Below are 20,003 nucleotides of genomic sequence, written 5' to 3'. Positions count from 1 at the left end.
GTGACATTATCCAAATTGGGCCCAATTAGCCATTTTCTCTCCCTGGTGTCATGTGCCTTGTTAGTGTTAAAAGGTCACAGGTGTGAATGGGGAGCAGGTGTGTTAAATTTTGTGTTGTCACTCTCACTCTCTCAAACTGGTCACTGGAAGTTCAGCATGGCACCTCATGGCAACGTAACGCAGTTCTGAACCCTGCACTCTGTACATAACGCACTTCTGAACCCTGCACTCTGTACGTAATGCACTTCTGAACCCTAAACTATGTACATAACGCACTTCTGAACTCTGCACTCTGTACGTAGCGCACTCCTGAACCCTGCACTCTGTGCGTAATGCACTTCTGAACCCTGCACTCTGCATGTAGCGCACTCCTGAACCCCGCACTCTATCTGTGTAGTGCACTCCTAAACCCTTCAGTCTGTAAGTAGGGCACTTCTGAACCCTGCACTCTGTCCATAATGCACGTCTGAGCCCTGCACTTTCTATGTAACTCACTTCTGAACCCTGCACTCTGTCCGAAATGCACTCCTGAACCCTGCACTCTGTATGTAGCACACTCCTGTACTCTGTATATAACACACTTCTGAACCCTGCACTCTGTATATAACGCACTTCTGAAACCTGCACTCTGCATGTAACACACTTTTGTACCCTGCGCTCTGTACATGATGCACTTCTGAACCCTGCATGCTGTATGTAGCGCACTCCTGAGTCCTACACTCTCTCTGTTTAGTGCTCTCCTGAACCCTTCAGTCTGTATGTAGGGCACTCCTGAACCCTGCACTCTGTATGTAGTGCACTTCTGAACCCTGCACTCTGTATGTAACGCACTTCTGAACCCTGCACTCTGTACATAATGCACTTCTGAACCATGTACTCTGTACATAACACACTTCTAAACACTGCACTCTTTAATTAACACACTCCTGAATCCTGCACTCTATTTGTGTAGTGCAATTCTGAACCCTTGAGTCTGTATGTAGGGCACTCCTGAACCGTGCACTCTGTACATAACACACCTTTGAACCCTGCACTCTGTATGTAGCACACTTCTGAACCCTGCATTCTGTATGTAACGCATTTCTGAACCCTGCATTCTGTATGTAACACAATTCTGAACCCTGTTCCCTGTACGTAGCACACTCCTGGACGCTGCACTCTCTCTGTGTAGTACACTCCTGAAACCTTTAATCTGTAGGTAGGGCACTCCTGAACCCTGTACAATGTAAGTAGCGCACTCCTGAGCCCTGCACTTTGTACATAACACACTTCTGTACCCTGCACTCTGTACGTCACTGCTGTATTTAGGCCTAGGCCGACAAGGCCTAGGGCGGCACTTTGTGGGGGGGGGTGGCAGCAAAAAAGCCGCCGCCCGCATGAAAAGAAACCCCCCGATCTGCCGCTAAAACCTAAAAAAAAATGTCCGCTGCTGGCCCGACCTGCGCATGTGCTGCCGCCGCTCAGGAAAGCCGAACACGCCGGGTGACATAATGGCGCCAGGGGGCACCAATTTTAAATGGAAGGCGCCTCAAAGTATGTGAGACTCCTCTGCAGCAGGTGCTGCGGGCATGGTACAGGAGATTCTCCTGTACCATGGCATGCCCGCAGCACTGCGTTTTGTGTACCATGCTGCCCACACAGCCCTGCATCGAGTGTACCATGCTGCCCACACAGCCTTGCATCTAGTGTACCATGCTGCCCACACAGCCCTGCATGATTTGCATCTAGTGTACCATGCTGCCCACACAGCCCTGCATCTAGTGTACAATGCTGCCAACACAGCCCTGCATCGAGTGTACCATGCTGCCCACACAGCCCTGAATCGAGTGTACCATGCTGCCCACAGCCCTGCATCTAGTGTACCATGCTGCCCACAGCCCTGCATCGAGTGTACCATGCTGCCCACAGCCCTGCATCGAGTGTACCATGCCTGTACCATACCCGCATCACCGCATCTCCTTTACCGTCCATGCCCACAACCCCTGCATCTCCTATACCATGTCTGCAGCCCCTGCACTATGCCCGCAGCCCCTGCATCTCCTATACCATGTCTGCAGTCCCTGCACTATGCCCGCAACCCCTGCATCTCCTGTTTTTTTTAGTATTTTACTAATGCTCGCATTTTCTGCATTTTTTCTTTTTTGCACTTGCACTTTTTGCACACACAAAAGATATTTTTGTGATATAATTATTTTTTGCTGATTGGTAATTTTTTGGGTTTATGAATATTATTGTTTATAAGTATATGCCATTGCACTGAAGCACCAGCACCTTAAAGCCGCGTACACACGCGTCGAAATTCGGCCGGCAATTTTCCTTTTCGACGACCGATCTGCCGATTTTCGGCTTGTTAGTATGATGCTTCCGACAACCGACTCCGACTTTTCGGGCGAAAAAATTCTGGTGTGCAGGCTATAAAATTTTTGTCGACCGTCAACACAACGTCCGATTTTCCTTCAGTCAGTACAGATTTCGTCAGACAAAAATCTAAAAATCGGAACACGCATGATCGGAAGCAAATAACGACCCAGAAGAATTTTGTCAAGAAAACTAGCCATTGTATCAAGAAAGAACTTTCATCTCGCGGCAGGCAAATAAATATATTAAATGCGGTGCACATGCTCATCTTGGTTAATGTGAGAAGAAGGAAGCTGCTGCTCATAATTCTATACTTTACAATTAAAGAGGCATGTGTTATGTTATGATGATGATAATGATTTGGCTATTCTATATGTTGCATGTATTTTTTTTACAAATAATTGTTAACCACTTGCCAACCGCCGCAAGTACATATACTGCGGCGGTCAGCCCCGGCCAGACAAAGTGACGTACTGGTACGTCACTAGCCTGTCACTCGCTTGTGAGCCAATAGCGGGCGAGCGCGCGCCCGCTGAGGCGCGTGCCCGCCCCGGCTCATTCCCTAACAAGTTAGTGCGTGTGACCGGCGGACCCGATGTCCGCCGGTCACTCGCGATCATTCGCTGGGAAGGGAGAAAGGCAGGCAGCTAATGTAAACAAGCCACCTGTTATTCTCCCCTGTGTAAAAATGGAGATCAGACGGTTCTACTATGTAGGACCGTTGATCTCTGTTTTTACACTAGTAGCCATGTCCAATCACAGTTAGAAACACGCCCCTAGGACACACTTAACCCCTCCCTCTCCAATACAGTTAACCCCTTCCCTGCCAGTGTCATTTTTACAGTAACAGTGCATATGTATAGCACTGATTACTGCAGTAATATCACTTGTAACCCCAAAAGTGTCAAAAATGTCAGTCAAGGGTCTGATCTGTCTGCCGCAATGTCGCAGTCCTGCAAAAAAAATCGCAGATCGCCGCCATTACTCATTAAAAAAAAACAACAAAAATGACAAAAATCTTTCCCTTTGTTAGTAAACGCGATAACTTTTGCGCAAACCAATCAAAATACGCTTTTTGCGATTTTTATACCAAACATATGTAGCATAAAACAAATTGGCCGAAAATGTTAAAAAATTTTGATTTTTACTTTTTTTTTTTTGGGAATTTCATATAAAAAAAATGTGAAAAATATTGTTATTTTTGCAAAATTGATGCTCTTTTTTTGTTTAAAGCGCATGATCAAAAAATCACACAGGTGATCAAATACCACCAAAAGAAAGCTCTGTTTGTGGGAAAAAAAGGACGTCAAATTCGTTTAGGTACAGTGTCGCACGGCCGTGCAATTGTCCATTAAAGTCACGCAGTGCCGAAACGGCAAAATACCCCCTGGTCAGGAAGGGGGTAAAATCTTCCAGGGCTTAAGTGGTTAAAACTCTTCACCATTCTCTTTGGTTTATAACTGGGAAATATCTAACTATTGATGTGTCCCTTTATTCATTTTTTCATTAATGTATAAAACATATATTGCTGCTTACTCCCAATATGCTCAATTTTAAAAAATAAAGATAGGCAAGTAGTTTTTTTAACATTTTCTTTATTTTAGAAATAAAGAAATTCCAACATAAATATAGAGATACTCTCCGTATTCAAAATATAACATAAAAAAGGGGCATTACCTCCTCATATAACGTATAAATAAATAATGAGTAACAGAAAAACATATTATAAATTATTAGCATTTATAAATATGTATAGTCGTGTGACCATTGGGATAGGTGGGGATCAGGGGCATATTGCCACTGACTGCCATGTGGCTGTTGTGGCTGTGGTGGAGGTGGTGGCTGTGGTTGCTGTGGTGGAGGTGGAGGTGGAGGTGGAGGGGGTGGTTGGTAATCAGGCAGGTGGGTGTGCCCATGGATTTCTCCACAGACCCCTTTATTGAGCACCTGTAGGACGAGGAGCTCTGCCCTTTGCCGCTGCTGCTCACTCATTAGGTGCAATTTATTAGCAGTGAGAAAGCCAAATGAGTCTGCCTCATCTGGCTTTCTCTGCAGGGCCATAGAGGCCTGGCTGAGAAATGCAGCAGTGGCCTCCTCCAAATTTTTGGTCTTCTTTCTGCGTTTTTGTGGAGGTTGGGTGGTTACCGACTGCTCCACTGAGTCCTGGCTTCCACTTGCCTCCTCCACATTGACACTTTCCTGTTGATGAAATTAACAAATTATTATAATGTTATAGTGTATATAAAAAGCCATGTTTGTTTGATTATTTTAACCAAATAGCAGACTTTACATTAAGGGTGAATTATTGGCTAGATAATATTTTTATTGCATCATAATCTTTATTGCAGACAATATATTGTTAAATGCTATACCTGTGTCAAGCTTGGCTCCAGGAAATCTTCCTCCTAGCTTGCACCACATGAGCCCTCTGCCGAAGTGGAAGGGAGCGTCGACAGGGATGGCCTGGATTCGGATTGTTCCGTCAGGAACCACAGGCTCTCGAAATATCAGAGCCTTGGTATATATATTTCGTCAGTACCAGCTCCTGACTTCTCAGACTTTTGTATCTTGTTGAGCTCCCTTTTGTAGGTGCTGCGGAGGTTTCCGATTTTGCCCTTGACATAATTGATGTCAGCATTATTGTAAATAGGCTTGCAAAAATCGGCCAGTTATTGATAGGCCTCACTTTTTAATTGCTTGTTTGAGTAATCCCTACTCTTTACCTTCCACAAACAAGGCAATTTGCGGTATTCCTCAATGAATAGAGGCAAAAAGTCCGGAGAGGTTAACTTGTCTACCATTATTATGTATATTATGCCTGCAAGACAAAACATAGTCAAAGATCATGTATTTTGTCACATAATAAAGATAGGCCCAATATAAGCTGTATAGGACCCAAAACACCCGCTTTTGAATCAAAAGTCGTACCTTTGTTTGTTCGGAAGAATCGTGGTTCGCTGATCGATCGTGCTCCTGGAAAAGATCTGTCCGATGGCGAATCAGCGAGCAAACGATCTAGCGTCCTTTAATTACAGCGCATGCGTCAACTCCGCATCCAGTGGCGCGCTGACGCAGGGGCCGAATATTAAGCTGCATGCGACACACACACGTGAGTCGGCTGAAGATTTGTGGAGGAGATGGCGGAATCGCTGAGTTGCAGTGAAGGCCGCAGTGGTTGGGCTTATAAAAAAACAAAAGCCACACCTATGAGCAAGGGTGTTAGGATTGAGTTCCCCTGCTGGTGATACTGTGTTGCCCTGGACTGAATGCTGCACTTCCATTGTCCACCAGCAGGTGTCTCCCAGAAGCAAGCAGGCTTCTACGATCACCCAAACTGTGTTCAGCTGCCAGGTGGCTATTTAAGGCTGCTCCTCCCTTTCCCAGGCGCGTCACTATTTTGAATGCCTCCTTGCTGCCTGAACCAGTTGTCTGTGATCCTTATCCATACCCTGATCTATCCTGTACCCCCTTGCTCCTGCTCTCTGCCTTGTATCCAGTAATCCAGCCTAGTCTGCCCTCTTCCTTGCTACCCTGCTCCCCTTGTCCTGTATGGTGTATATATTTGTAGATAGTTGGTTCTTTAGTTATTGTGTCTTTGGGGTTGGTTTTTGTTTACTGGCATTTCCTTAGTTCACTGTTGCTGTGTATGTTTGTTTTGTGGTTCACTATAATAAATTTTACTTTAAGGCTATCTATATTGTTTTGGTTTGTAGCTACATGTGTCTGGTCTCCCTAGTTGCTGCTGAACCCTTACATAATAGTGACGCCCAATACGACCAGATCAGCTACACTTTGGAGCTGGAAGCCAGTTGCTTTTGACTTCATTTTCCTGTTGTCAAGATGCTTAGAGTGCAGGTTATTAGTCGTGTGCATGCAGCAGAAGATAAAGATTTTTGTCATTCATTGTTGCAGGCGCTGAGTCTCACTGAGGAGGAACTGTTGGAAAACATTCTGACAGCACATGCCTTAGCTGTTGAGGGCAGATTCTCCCTTAGACAAGTTCAGCCTTTAATTCAGGTCTGTTCTGAACTAGTATTTCAGTCGATCTCTCAGGGCCATGATGTTTTCACTCCTCCATTTACTATGTTCCAGGCTGGATTTTTGGGATGGTTGCTGAAATATTGTGCAGGTTCTTTCTTCCAGCAGTATTCAGCCTATTCACAGCAGGTGTTGTTAGATTGCATTGCTGCTGTTCAGGCTTTAATGGAGCAAAGGCAACTAGGGAAAGACAAACTGACTTTAGTTTACCCTCTGCTACAAGCCTGGTCAGAGATCCTATCCCCTGTTCTAGAGGAGCCACATAAAGTTATATCTATTGAAATAAATCAGGAATCTATTCCTCTGTTACCCTTAGCAACCACAGCTGCTACTGAGTGTTCTTTACCACCTGTAGATCAGTACCCTGCCACCAGTAACCAGTCTTCCTCAGTATGTAATCCATTGGAGGCTCCCCCTGCAATACTGTTACCCATAGCAACATCTCAGGCCTCTTCCTGTACTTCTGCTGCTCTTCACTCTATTATTCCCAGTACTGTTACTACATTTCCATCAGCAGGACACTCTGGTCAGCATAATGCAAATGCTCACAGTACTCCAGTATGTAAGCCTAAAGATGAACAGAACTTTTTCCTGCTCTTACAACTCTGCCACCCTCCATGCTGCTGACTACTGATGAGATCCAGCCATCCTCCATGCTGTTGACTGCTGATGAGATCCAGCCGTCCTCCATGCTGCTGACTGCTGATGAGATCCAGCCGTCCTCCATGCTGCCACCTGCTGATGAGATCCAGCCGTCCTCCATGCTGCCACCTGCTGATGAGATCCAGTCCTCCTCCATGCTGCCACCTGCTGATGAGATCCAGTCCTCCTCCATGCTGCCGCCTGCTGGTAAGATCCAGTCCTCCTCCATGCTGCCGCCTGCTGACAAGATCCAGCCATCCTCCATGATGCTGACTGCTGATGGTGTCCACACCTCCATGCTGCCGCCTGCTGGTGAGATCCAGTGCTCCTCCATGCTGCCGCCTGCTGACGAGATCCAGCCATCCTCCATGCTGCAGCCTGCCGATGGTGTCCAGACCTCCTCCATGCTGCCGCCTGCCGATAGGGACCTGCCGTTTGTTGCCAAACCTGCCACGGGTGACTTGCCGGCCGCTGTCCCGCCGGACTCTGCTGATACCGGGGCCGCTGTCCCGCCGGACTCTGCTGATACCGGGGCCGCTGTCCCGCCGGACTCTGCTGATACCGGGGCCGCTGTCCCGCCGGACTCTGCTGATACCGGGGCCGCTGTCCCGCCGGACTCTGTCAATTCACCCCTTGCTGTTAAACTGGACTCTGTTGACCGGGTTAAGCTCCCACTTGCTAATATGTCTGAGGCTCCTGAACTTCCAGCGTTATGTGGCCCAAATGGGTTTTCTGTGTGGGTTAAGATCCCTACTGTTGCTCGTTCTGTGTTCTTTTCGCAGCCAGCTGATCCTGTTATGCTAAGGCCAGGATGTCCAGATATCCACTCTGAACATGAGAACTGCATCTGCTGTTACGGCCCCAGTAGTAGAGGTCCTATGGGAAAAGGCAGTGTTCCATATGAACTTTGTCCTGACCCAGGGGTCATCTCTGCAATCCCTGGTGGATCTGGGGACCCGAGTGGGGTAACCTATGCCCTGGGTAGACCTGAGTGGCAGGTAAAATACAGAGCAGTCTCTAACAGTGTGAGAAGAGGTCCAGTTGTGATGGGACACCCTTGTGTCAGGGTACCTGCATGGACCAGGGACTTGGGCATTAAGCATTCGGGTAGCTTTCAGTGTCTCAACATTGGGACACAGGCTGCTTATAAGAATGGTAAGCCTTCGGTGTTGCGACTTCTTAGGGATCTGACCAGCAGGAAACCCAGCCAGTTTTGGGACCCCGGCGGTGTGGTTCTCAGCCAGCCTTCAGACTTTGGCAGTGGGGTACCCAGTCAGCTTGCAGACCCCAGTGGTGGAGCCTTATGGAGCGTCCGGAGGCCGCTCCTTAAGGGGGGGAATATGTTAGGATTGAGTTCCCCTGCTGGTGACACTGTGTTGCCCTGGACTGAATGCTGCACTTCCATTGTCCACCAGCAGGTGTCTCCCAGAAGCAAGCAGGCTTCTACGATCACCCAAACTGTGTTCAGCTGCCAGGTGGCTATTTAAGGCTGCTCCTCCCTTTCCCAGGCGCGTCACTATTTTGAATGCCTCCTTGCTGCCTGAACCAGTTGTCTGTGATCCTTATCCATACCCTGATCTATCCTGTACCCCCTTGCTCCTGCTCTCTGCCTTGTATCCAGTAATCCAGCCTAGTCTGCCCTCTTCCTTGCTACCCTGCTCCCCTTGTCCTGTATGGTGTATATATTTGTAGATAGTTGGTTCTTTAGTTATTGTGTCTTTGGGGTTGGTTTTTGTTTACTGGCATTTCCTTAGTTCACTGTTGCTGTGTATGTTTGTTTTGTGGTTCACTATAATAAATTTTACTTTAAGGCTATCTATATTGTTTTGGTTTGTAGCTACATGTGTCTGGTCTCCCTAGTTGCTGCTGAACCCTTACAAAGGGTGAGATGGTGGAGATGGTGGCCATACTGGAGAAAAAAGATTATGATGGCAAGCTGGAGAATTATGAAAGGCCCAACTCCAGAAAAGACAGAATTCTTGATAAGGTGATATCATCTTTAAAGAAGATTTATGGTGTGGATCGATCAAAGGACCAAATCAGAAAAAGATGGTCAGATGTGAAACATCGGGAGCAAGAACAGCTAGGTCACATCCATCATACCTTGAAAAAAAGTAAGCAAAAGTTGTGTTTAAGCAATATGTATTGGTTATATTTGGTGTATGTTGTATAAAAATGTATAGATACTAATGTATATGAAAACTTGACTTTTTATATTTTTTGTCATGTATTTATTTTATTGATATATTGATGATTTCTTTGTATATTACATTAAAAGACAGGAATCCACACTAAACTACATATGCATATTATTGCAAAGGATTTTCGTTACAAACTCATATTTGTTCCATATTCTTTTTTTCACCTTTAAATAGGGAAAAAACAAAAAAAAATGAAATTAAAAGAGACAAAATATGAGGAGAAGGGAAACTACAGTGGCTGCTCCATCCACATTGGATGAAGAAACTGAAGAAATGGGCCCTGATGCTGTGACACATTCCCAAAAAGGTAATTGTTTCCTATGCTGAGTCAATCATTAATGTCCCTACTTTTTAGGAGGTAAACATGTACATGTCTGAATATTTTATGTAAAAAAAGCTGTCAAGCAGTGCACCATGTCATAGAACATTTCCCTCCTGTGAATTTTCTGACATGCAACATTTTTATTATGTAGAAAAAGAACCAAGAAAGCCCACTGTGACCACTAGGGAGGAAATGGAAAGTAGTCCAGAGTGCAACATGGTGGAGTCAAGTGGGCAGCAAATAAGCATACCACCAGAGCAACATCAAGGTTGGTAGGCACATAATGTTTATAAATGGGAGACGAAAAATGTGGTTTTGGGATGATTGTTTAACCTTCTATTGTTGTATTTCAGACAAAATGGACATTCCAGATGTCCCAGAGGTTCCCTCATTTGAGCCATGGGATCTGTCACCTCCAGCCGGATCAGATGTTGAAATCTTTGATCCAAGTTCCCCTGTCATCATTCCGAGTGCGTCTCCAAAAAATCTGGAAAAAGAACCAAGTGTTGGGGAGCCACTTTTGTGCCCAAGTAAGTATTATTCTAATGTTGTTTCCAGTGTATTTCTCGTTTGGTGTATTTGATGTAATGCTTCAAAGGAGCTACCTGTTTGCTACATTATGTGAATCAGGTGCTCTAAACTTATAAATAATGTGGCAAATATATAATCATATAGTGACAAATCAACAAAAATTTTCACCATTTTTGTTGATTTGTCACTATATGATTATATATTTGACACATTATTTATAAGTTTAGCGCACCTGATTCACATTTTCTACATCACATATATTTTCCAAGGTTGCAGCTTTTCTTATTGTTCCTGCGCACTTTTTTTCACACAACATCACTGTTTGCTACATTAGCAAGGTGTGAAACCATACAGTGCTAATGTACATAGTATAAAGTGCATTACCATGGGGGAGGAAGAGGTGTAGTGAGCTGTTTGTGTCAACAGGTGGAATCGTTTATGAGCCACAGACACCAGTGTAAAGAGAACATAATGTTTGAACTGTGTACTTTCATAGTAGTATAGGTGTCATAAGGGCAAGCAGGTTACACACAACAATGCACAGGGTAGGTACTAACTATTAATTAGTTTATGATGAACTTGACCCCAAATGTTTAGATATTATGACCTCATCTAGTTGCTTGGCATGTACTTAATATATTATTTTTTATTAACAGGTCATGTTATTCCCAGTTGCACAATAGCCAGGATGACAGTTGAGGCTTTGCAGTGTTGCTCTGAACTGGAAAAAATTAAGGAGGCTGCTACAGCATTACAAACAAAAATGCGCGACTTTGTTGACCTGCTAGCTAAATTTTAATATTATTTATTTTTATTTGTTTTTGGTTTTAATTAGGATATTTGTTATTACAAAATTTGATGGCCTATTTTTTGGCCAATACCTGATCATCTGCAAAAGGTGTCCCAAGTTTCTAAAAATTTTTTAATGTTTTATACAGGGCTCCTATGCATATGAAGCACTTTACAACACCCTAACCTTAACGCTAACCCTAAGCCTGTGCTTTATTAAAAAAAATTTACACTCAACAATGTGTGTTAGAATATTTCTTTGGCTTGCCGTGGGGATGGGGCAGGTCTAAAGCTGGGTAAGGTGGCACAAAATGTATGATGGCTGTCCTGTTCACATAGTTGAATGTTAATTAAAGCATTTTAGTTTGTGTGTATAATTATCAGCCTGCCAGAATGATTGTTCCTTCTGGACCAGTGGCCATCTAACAAGTAATATTCACTAGTACACAATGAGTGCACAATGATATCTGTGGACTGAGTGGCAATCAGTCTACACATATACAGGTTCTATTTAAAGGACTAGCACTCCTAGGAATATATATGGCATTGAGATGGGTACTAGCACTCAGTGTACGGAGATCAGTGTAATATATAGTGTATCGCAGCTTTGTTTGTCCATTTCACTTTACATTACCTATATATAACACTTATATCTCTACACTGAGCAAGTTTCACATAACACTAACATCTCCTTACATTGGTGGGCAGTGAGAAGGATGTCATAAATTAACACAACATAACAGGTGGAGGTAAGTTTGGTATTACACTAATGCAGGGATTCCCAAACTACGGCCCTCCAGTTGTTCAGGAACTACAATTCCCATCATGCCTAGTCATGTATGTGAATGTCAGAGTTTTACAATGCCTCATGGGATGTGTAGTTCTGCAACAGCTGCAAGGGCGTAGTTTGGGAATCTCTGCACTAATGTATTAATAAAAATAAATAGTATGGGGACCTTCTGGCCAATGACCACCAATGTAAGGTGACATTGGGTGGACCTTGGGTGTGACCTACTTTACAATGTGAGAGGGCTTTTAGAAATTAACAGGGGTGCTGAAGGCTGGTTGGCCACTGGTAAACAAAACACACATGGCCAAAATCGCATTTGAACAGCTGGGGAGAGACAACAGTAGATAAACACACTGATGAGTGTATTAACCCTTCAAAAGTCACACATATATAACACATGATGAACAAAAAACATGTTGCTTTGGATATGTACCCAAAATATTAAAATACACACTCCAGAATAATTGCAATATTTTTTAATTGCACAAATAAGATTATATTGATCCAAATAGACAGTATCGGGCAGGAATTGCTGCCATGAAACGGCCCCTCTCCCCACAAAATATTCAACATATTGTTGCCTAATTTCACAGGCACTTCTGAATGGCAAGCCAGAACGGGCTACTTCCATTGATGTCATTGGATCCACTGGCACACATGATTCAGCCTCTCCACTCGGCCCTGGCATGGCAGGGTCACTCTCCACTGGCTGCAAACTGACATATGTCTCTGCATGCCTGCGCAAATAATTATGCAAAATGCAGCAACACAGGACCACATTATCTATTTTGTATAGTGCCAGATGGATGTAAGTCAAGAAAATCCGAAACCTATTGGACATTATCCCGAAGGCATTCTCCACCACTCTTCTAGCACGGGATAAGCGGTAGTGGAAGATCCTTTGCTCGGGGGGAGGTTCCTCAGAGGGAAGGGCTTCATAAGATGCTTCCCAAACGCAAACGCATCATCAGCCACAAAAACGAAACTGAGCCCCTCAATTGTTTGCTCCCTAGATGGCAAGTTGAGAGTGCCATTTTGAAGGCGCCGAGCAAACTCTGTTTGGTCAATGACTCCCCCATCAGAATTGCGGCCATTCTTTCCAATGTCCAAAAACAAAAACTCTTAATTAGCATTGACAATTGCTAGCATGACAATGCTAAAAAAGCCTTTGTAGTTGTAGAAATATGACCCTGAATTCGGTGGTGGAACAATGCAGACGTGCTTGCCATCAATAGCACCCCCACAATTGGGAAAATTCCACTGCTCCTGGAATTGACCAGCAATTTCCTGCCACTGCTCTGCATTGGACGGAAACTGTGGGGAAAAAATGTAAATACAATTAGTGCTTGAGCACATCACATTATTACACACACATTTGGCAGAGAAATGCTTATGCAACTTTAAGATAAGAACAACATGAAGGGAATCTTTAGCATTTTGGGGTATGACATCTACATACATTTATTTTTCACCTCCTAATGTGATAATATTGTAATTCACCAGCTACAGCTTTGGTATATGCTGACTTTTACATTTAGCATGGGTGGGTGGGCAAAACTATGCTTTTAAACATCATTAAGGGCTTGTGCCCACTGAACGTTTTTACATCAGAAATTAAACATACATAATCATAGGTTTGAATGTATGGACTGATGTCTTTAATAAACCTCATAAACTATGTACAAAAACATTTCTAAAGGAATAATTGGTTCTGGAAAAGTCAGAAAATGACACAGATACAATATACTGTTAACAGGCTATGCGTTTAGGGCAGTGGCGTCGGCAGGGGGGGGCTGACCGGGGCTATAGCCCCGAGTGGGCCCCCAAAAAGCCCCGAGTCTCGTGTTGAATCATTATAATTATTAGCCCCGAGTGTCTCACTGTCCAGGCAGCGTTCAGAGCGGAGGATTTCAAATGCCTCCGCGCCTAGAATTGGCTCCGCCTCCACTCACCTCCCTCTTCTCCGGTGTCACGTCGGATGGATGGCACATGAGAGCCTCACATGCCAGCAGCTGCATACAGGGAGAGCAGAGCAGAGCAGTGTGCTGGTTCACGCCCACCACTATCCCCACCCACTTATTTTCCTGCAGCGTCCGTTCTCCGTTCTGCCCTTCTCCATGTGCACACTGCACAGAAGCAGTTGGATTCCCTAGGGAGGTCTCCCTTTGTAATGGTAATTACAATTTGTATGCTAATTACTGTAAGCAGGCTCAATCTGACTGATGTACTGTGTGTGTGCACTTGCTGTCTCTCAGTGCTGCTCTCTCTCCCTCAGCAGCTGTGTTCCTGGTTCAGGCTGTAGAGTAGATCATTATATTCAAACAAAGTTGAGGATTTTTATTGAATTAGCTTTGTAACTATTGCTTTTTGCAGGCTTTGTAAGTATTACTACTACTATGCAGTATTTACAAAGCCAGTTATAGTACTATGCCTGGTTTTGTGACTGTGCTCACAAAGCTATACTTACAGCTTTGTTCTGTACTGGGGGATATGGGTGAGTTGGGCATGGCATCCCAGGACTCTCCAGATGGCTCTGATTACTGCCTGACCTGTTCTGCACTAGTGTACATTGGATCCAAGCTGGCTGGACATTTGTCAGCCCCGTGTATTAACAGAAAAGCGGTGTGCAGCTTCAGGGAGGACTTTGGTAGAGGTTTTGGGGCAGTCAGTGCGGGGTCACACTTGTGCGATGCGGGAAGGCTGCGAATTGGCAGCCTGTTCCCACATCGCATCCGCACAAGAGGCAGTTCACACGGCCATATGCGATACGCAGGGGGTGTCAATTAAATATTAACAACACCCCCAGTTTGATCGCATATGGCAGTGCAATCTTACAGTTCGCACAGAATCTGATCACACAAGTGTGAACCACTGTGCGATCCGATCCTGATGCGGCTGGAAAAAAAAGGGTCCTGTGCATCGTTTGTGCGGGTGCAGTGCGAATTTCAGCCATACAAAGTGTATGGCTGAATTCGCATCCGCACAGAAGATCTCATGTAATGAAGGAGCAGTGCGCTCCGAATTACATGCGATCAGCGCACCCGCAGTAGTGTGAACTGGCACTTCCAGGGGGGTTGCCAGTGCCATGTGCCAGGCTGCCCTGTCACTGAACCTCTCTCCATTGTTCGGTGTCATTGCTCTGCCTCATCTCTCTGTATGAGGAATGTGCGATTCCTGCACGGGTCCAGATCTGTGCACACTGCCTGTTGGAGGTGAAATGTGGGGGTGTGCCTGGATACTGCATTATTGACAGGCTGACCACCCTCTCTGATTGCCATTGATGTCACCTTTATCGGATCCTTCATTGCAACTTTTAAGAGCCAATTATGACTGTTTATGCAAAATTATCCAAAGGGACAATCACAACATTTTTTTTCTCATGCAATCGCAGAACAATTGGTTTTAGTTTAATCAGTACAGTTATCATCCCAAAAAGAAAAAATCGGGAAGAGCAAGACCACGCATGCTTGGAAACAAAAGAATACATGACTTTACAATACAACACATTACTTCACTTCCAATGTTGTTTTCTGCCTTACAAAAATTTTCATAATTTTAGTAACCTCTTCATTTTGATATGAGACTGGCATGCTAAAAAAAAAACCGCAATCATTCGTCCAATATTCTCATTGCGTGTAAGAGGCTTTACTGAGGCTAGAGATCACAGTGGGCATGTTGGAGGGGTGTATAGCAGTTCTAGGGGTCATTGGACATCCCAATATCTGCAGGCTGCTTCTAATTGGTAGGACGCCCCCTGATTTCAACTAGCAGATGTCACCCTTAGCTGATCAAAGCAACTTAGAAATTGATTGTTCTGTTGTTATCTGATCATACATTACAACTTTTTATGGGACTGTGCATTATTAGATGTCAATATAGGAGGCGTGTAACAGTCGAAGGGGTCCGCGGGCATCGCAGTATCTGCAGGCTGCTTCTTATTGGCAGGATGTCCCCTGATTGCATGTAGCAGGAATTCCCCTTATCTGATCAGTCTTTTCAACCTTTAAAGGCATTGTGTGCTGTAAGATCTCAATGGAAGATTCTTCATAGCAATCATAGGGAACTGTGGGTACCCCAATACCTGCAGGGTGCTTCTAATTGGTAGTATGCCCCCTGATTAACGGTGGCAACTTGGTAACGCATACTAGCTCATTATGAAGTACTTGCCTAAAAAAAAAGCCCCCACAGTGCCGACAGGACAGCTGACATGTTCGGCCGTCCTGCTTCCTGGATCGTGTCCTCCGGCCATCTGATTGGCCGGAGGCACAATGACATCACTCCCACGCATGTGCACAGGAGCCGCTGTTCACAGCACAGGGCTCTGAAGGAACGGCACGGGTGGCCATTCCTTCAGAGCGCATGCGCCGATGGCAGCGGCATGCACTGTAAATATCTCCTAAACGGTACATGTTTAGGAGATATTTATAGCACCTATAGGTAGCCTTAATATAGGCTTACCTATAGGTAAAAGTTTTCAAAGTGGGTTTACAACCACTTTAAATAATGCATTACAATTTATCTAAACCCATTCGATTTTAGTCGACTAAATTGTAGGGCATTTTAGTCGACTAAAATGTACTGCAGATTTAGTCCACTGAATACAACTGATTGCAGATGACTAAAATTGACTAAAACAAAAATGGAATTTTAGTCAAAAGACTAAGACTAAAACTAAATTGAAATTTGCTGCCAAAATTAACACTGATGGTGTTTTTTATGCCAGAACAGATTGCTTGGAGTGCAAAATACGTATTGGCCCCTGCCTGCATTATGAGGGTCTGTTGCATTAGTCTTTCATTTCATTCGGTTAATTTGGTTTTATTTTTTTTCTATTGCTTTGGAAATTTGAATATAGTTTGTCAGTTTGAAAAGACCTAGATGTGTTTTATTTTGTGCTCTTTTTGAATCTGAAATTTAATTTTCCCTAAATATTTATTTTTGTTCCTAATTTGCTCTAAATTGTGTTCAGAGTTTTAATACTGTATCCTATGGAATGGATCACTCTGGAAAAAACATTTTTGGTACATTTTGGAAATGTACTAGGGATAGACCGATATGATTTTTTTCAGGGCCAATACCGATATTTCGGTCACAACGTATCGGTATCGGCCGATATTTTGTACATTTAAAGTTTTGAAAAATAAAGAAAATTTTTGACACAAATCAGATACTGAACATGTTAATTTTTGTTTAATGCTTAATGGCCGGCTGTCTGGCACCCTGTGGTGGGTGGCCGGCTGTCTGGCACCCTGTGGTGGGTGGCTGGCTGGCTGGCACCCTGTGGTGGGTGGCTGGCTGGCTGGCACCCTGTGGTGGGTGGCTGGCTGGCTGGCACCCTGTGGTGGGTGGCTCACTGGCTGGCACCCTGTGGTGGGTAGGTGACTGGCACAGGGGCTATGGGTGGCTGGTACAGGGCCTGTGGGTGGCTGGCTGGTACAGTGCCTGTGGCTGGCTGGTACAGGGACTATGGGTGTCTGGCACCCTGTTTGTGAGTGGCTGGCTGTCTGGCACCCTGTGGTGGGTGGGTGGCTGGTACAGGGCCTGTGGGTGGCTGGCTGGTTCAGTGCCTGTGGATGGCTGGTACAGGGCCTGTGGGTGGCTGGCTGGTACAGTGCCTGTGGCTGGCTGGTACAGGGCCTGTGGGTGGGTGGCTGGCTGTCTGGCACCCTGTTTGTGAGTGGCTGGCTGTCTGGCACCCTGTGGTGGGTGGGTGGCTGTTTAAGGGCCTGTGGGTGGCTGGCTGGGTGGCACTGGGCTGCTGTGGGTGGGTGTATGGCTGTGATACACTCCCGTGAGACTAGTCCCGACTCCAGACGAGGCTGTCCAAGGTGAGGGAGGCGGCCTAAGAAGGCAGAATGACGTCACAAAAATATCGGCCAGTTCCGGGGGCCAATACCGATATGTCGGGGAAAGTGCATATTGGCCCTAGATATAAATCGGCCTTGCCGATAATCGGTCTAGCCCTAAAATGTACCATTGTCACACTTTCTTTAATGCAACTTATTGAACATTTATTTTGAACCTAGTGCAGAGAAATTCTGTGTTGACTGCATGTAATGGGGGCAGTGCACTATGTAGGTGGAGCTTTGTGTGGGTGTGGCTTGAGTGTGGACACAGCAGGCCCATAATCTTCTATTTCCCGGGGGCCTCATGAGTTGTCAGTCCACCCCTGGCCAGGTGTGTCCACTCCACACCGACTCCACCTGCCAGCACCTGGCCTGCTGCACCTCAACATAATAAGGTATGTAATGTTAGAGTCAGGAATGCAGGAGGGTGGGGTGCTGGGAGGCAGGAAGGTTTAATGTAAGTGTCAGTCAGTCAGGAGTGCCAATGGGTAGTGGTAGTGGCACTGGGTGGCACTGACAGGGAGATGCAATGTCAGGGTGCATAGGGTTATGGTGGTCATCTCCTTCATTAGACGAGTAAATATATGCAATTAGGAAGTTACAATGTTTGAAGGGGCTGGTAATCCGTCCCTTATCCCCAGACCAAACAGCCTGTAATTATCATACAGTCAGTAACAAAGATTTGCTCATAAAATTCCACCAAATCAAGGCAAATTTGGCTGATTACAACTTTGTTCATCAGGACATTTTGTAATTCACTGAACGGGGACATAAAAAAATGCTTAATCTGCTTCAGAATCAATGTCTTGAGATAGTCAAGATTGTGATTAACATGAAACTCTCATACTAAAGGAAAACTAAACTCACTTAAACAGCATTCATTATTTTGATTCATTATGCTGCTAACATTAGTAAATAGATAGGGAGGTAAATTATGTGTAAAAAAAAAATTTGTACCAAAAAATTGGTACAAAAATTGTTTTTTTTTTTACTTTTCTTCAGTTTCTTCCTGGTTTCTGGCCTAGTCCAAATGAGGTAATACATCCCGGAGACTTTAAGGGATTTTTCTTTTCAGCTGGAGGAGGAGATTTCTCATATATGAGCTAAGGGCACACAAGGGTGTCATTTCTGAGCTGGCATCTCAGCCCAGAAAGTGGATGCTGACCAGGATAGTGACTTAACAAAGATGGCACTGTCCTTCTGGAGAGAAATGCAGATGAAGCCATTGTCAGAAGTACTGTGATCTCTGTATTAGGTAATAAACATCCTGTCGTGTATTACTTACACATTACTTTGCATACTTTGAATTGGATACCCTACACACAACAGACGTAGCAAAGTAGCTTTTGCAAAAAATATATACTGTAAATGTGAAAAAACCTTCCCATGCACTCTTTGTGTTACACTGTTTTCAGATATTTATTTATGCACTATAATTTGTATGCACGTTATTGAAGGAGAGTGCTGCACTTTTTTTGTGACTAAAGTAGCTCTTGCGCCTTTATTCTGCGGTCATCCCCGGGCATCTGTTAGCCACCTGTTGGGGTGCCATTAACCAATTCCCAGCCAAGGACATTCCTGTATGTCCTTGGGTTTCATTGGTTATACCAGGATGATACCGGCACCTACCTCTTCATCCAGTGATTCTCTTTCATGCAGAAATGATCCGAGTGGCTAATTAGCCACTTGATCACTTCTGCGGGTGGCGGAAGGAGGTCCCACCCCCAGGGGCATGGCTAGGTGTCATTGCTTTGGTATCATAATGGGTTCATAGAACATTTTATGGTGGGGCATTTAGCAGGGGTGAGGGGGGGGCATTGGGTGGAGCTTGGGCGGGACTTACTTTAAAATGTGGGAGGGGTTATCAAATTTACCTTCGGGCTGAAGCCCCTGGTCTTTTTCTCACCTAGCAACGCCCCTGGTTTAGGGACACATAGGAGAGAATGCTGGGGTGGTCACTGGGTCATTTTACAAATGGTTAGGAAAATATAAAGCTTTACTACTATAAGCATGCGGCCAGAGGGTAGTTACAAAATAATGACATCTGTAATTTGATGTACATCCAAAATGATCTAAATTAGGATGACATGACAAATACATGGAATGTAATATAAAAATAAGAAACATACCTTGATATAGTCACCAGGGATGATGACTCCAAGAGCTTGGGGGGAGATGCCTGTGGTGAACTTGAGATCCTGCAGGCTTCTCCCTGTTGCAAGATATCTCAAAGTTGCAATTAGCCTTTGCTCAGGAGTAATTGCAACCCGCATACATGTATCCTGCTTCAGAATATAGGGGGACACCAGGGCAAGAAGACGGTGAAAAATTGGATCCGTCATCCTCAAATAATTCCTGAAGTCATCAGGATTATTTTCCTGGAGCTCCCTCAGCAAGGACATGTGGGAAAATTGCTCACGGTTGAGCAACCAATTTTTGGTCCAGGAGGTCCGCTTCTTCTTCCTCTTGCAAAGAACTCAGCTTAG

This window comes from Pelophylax lessonae, assembly GCF_965119305.1.
Source record: "Pelophylax lessonae genome assembly, chromosome: 5".
Classification (NCBI taxonomy): Eukaryota; Metazoa; Chordata; class Amphibia; order Anura; family Ranidae; genus Pelophylax; species Pelophylax lessonae.
Note: the sequence above shows the minus strand (reverse complement) of the source record.